This window comes from Emiliania huxleyi, assembly GCF_000372725.1.
Source record: "Emiliania huxleyi CCMP1516 unplaced genomic scaffold EMIHUscaffold_222, whole genome shotgun sequence".
In the NCBI taxonomy this organism is placed as follows: domain Eukaryota; phylum Haptophyta; order Isochrysidales; family Noelaerhabdaceae; genus Emiliania; species Emiliania huxleyi.
Window position 1 is genome coordinate 6847 of NW_005200401.1, and position 2479 is coordinate 9325.

Here is a 2479-nt window from a genome sequence, read left to right on the forward strand (position 1 = left end):
AAACCGAAGACGGTTGGCCCCGGGGAGGGCGGGTGGTTTCACACTGGTTTCACTGCGATTAGTCAATCGGCGACGCGGGCGCCTTGCGGACGGAGCCCTTAGCCACCCTTATGTCTTGCGCGGTCAAAAATGTATATAGCTGCGCGCGCGTCTACTGTTGTACACTCACGCGGGCGCAACGAACATGGCTAGTACAGCAGAGCACATGCGAGGCCGAAGGCACCGGCGCCGCGACTGCTCTGCAGACAGGCTGCACGACTAGTGCGTAGTGGAGAGGGAAAGCGTCTATCATGACTCTACATGCGACGTTGGCAATCGGCGCGCCTATGGTGTGGACTCTCACCGAAGGTAGTGTACAGTCGTCCCCAGCGTCGCGCGTGCCTACAGCTCTCAGTCTCCTCTCGCGACCCACGCGAGGCTTACGACACGGTCGAGTACGAGGCGCACACTCCCGACGCGGAATTCCGTCCAGCGACGTACTGGCACGTGTACTCGTCCGACAAGGTGTTCTTCCCGCACTCCCCGGAGCAGCACAAGTCATCGTCGTCCGAGATGCCACTGGTGTCGCAAAGCGAGCCAATCCGGAGGCAGCATTGTTTCGTGCCGTCTTTGACGTCTTGAGGGTTGGTGCACACATCGCAGATCTCATCTGGGTATTTTGACGGCTCGACGCCGTCAAGCCACGAGTCCACAAAGAGCTGGCAGACGAAGCGCCCCTCGTTCACGTTGACAAAATTCGACGTTGCGGCCGAGACGTAGCCGGAGTAGTGGACACAGGGATGTCCCTCCCACGCGGTCTCGCCGTCTGTGCAGCTGCGGTGCTCCTCCACCTTGAAGACCGAGATGCCCCAAGCCTGATCGCCCTGTTCCGGGCCGCACACGGACGTCGGCTCGAGCAGCGCGATGTTCTTATGGTCCCACGCACTTGAGACAAGCGCGTCCGCCTCTGCTGCGTCGCCCTCGATGGTCTTTGCGAGGTGGTGAGGAAAATCGGTGAACTTGACCGCCGTCTGCGGGTAGTAGTTGAACTCGATGTCGGCGATGAAGTGGGCCTTGGTATCGCCCTCCGTCTCGCTCGCCTCGATGTCGCGCTCCTTCATCACGACGTTGAGGCTCGAACAGAAGCCGGAGGTGGCGATCAGCCAGGCGGGGTCGTCGACCACGTCCGGCACTCGAGGAATGGGCTTGGGCGCAAAGGCAGTGCCGCGAGCGGTGGGGTTGACGTCGTCGATGGTTTCGGCCTGCGCATGGCGGTGCGTCGTGTGTGAAATCAGCCTGCCTGAGTGAGCTATTGTGGCAGGGCGGAGCGACGCACCGGCAGGGCAGACGCGGGCAGCGCGACGAGCAGTAGCAAGGCAATCATGACGGCAAAAAACGACCTGGGAGCAAGGCAAGCACGAGCGGCCGTGAGGACACGCCGCGGCGTGAGCGTCAGCGATGAAGCTGCCAGCACGCTATCTCGCGTCCACGGCGCTTGGACTGGAGCCGGACGGCGACTGGCGACCGAGCGGGCTGTGTCGCTCTCTTGCCGGAAATGAGGGAGGGCGGTCCGGCGCGGGCTCGCGCGGGGCTATGGTGGCGAATGGGTGTGCGGCCGGGCGAGCGCGAGAGGGAGGGAAAGTCATTTTTGCTTTGGACAACGAGGACCTACGAATGGAGGCTTGTACGGTGTGTGATGGCGGGCGAGCAGACGGCGCCTTTCACGGTGTCGTTTCACGGTGTCGTATCATCGGTCGTCTTGCCAAGGTGCGACCCCCAAACACAACAGAACAGATTTGCCCGTGTTGCCCGCCTTCTCTGAGAGTATTTGGCCTCCACATTGCGCAGGCGGCGGGCAACTCGAGCAAATTTGCGCTATTTCCTCCTCTCAGCTCACCACCTCGCCTTTCCTACGCACGGCCTACAAGAGAGAAGAAGGCCTAACTATTTAAGGAGTTAAGGTGCAGCTGTACCAGACTCGACTGCTCGATCGCTCGACGCTTTTGCGTGCGAGGGCGCAGGTGCCTCTGGTGGGTAGATAGATAGATAGGAAGGTGAAGAACAGTCTGGCTCGGACTGGATACCACGCGGGCGAGAACTGAGCGGCCGCACACTGCTCGGTACCCCCCCTGCACATCTAAAGCCATCCCTGCTGCTTGTGGGGGGGGGGGGGGGGGTCCGCCCCTCGCAGGCAGCAGCAGGTCGGGTAGCAGCTCGCTCCAGAAGAGCGCGCCGTACCGCTGCGCGCGCGGCGGCGCGGCGGCGTGCGCCGCCGGCCCTTCGTCGCCGAGCGGCGTGAGGATGCGGAGGCTGGGCGCGCCGGCGACCCCGAGCGGCACGACCGTGCAGCGCTGCTCCGCACTGCGCACCAGCTTGCGCTCGAGCACCTTGCGCTGGGCGAGCACGGCCTCGCGCGAGCTGGCCTATTCACAGCTGTAGGTGTGAAAGGCGCTGTTCACAGCTGGGCGAGCACGGCCTGCGCGAGCTGGCCGGCGTGCCG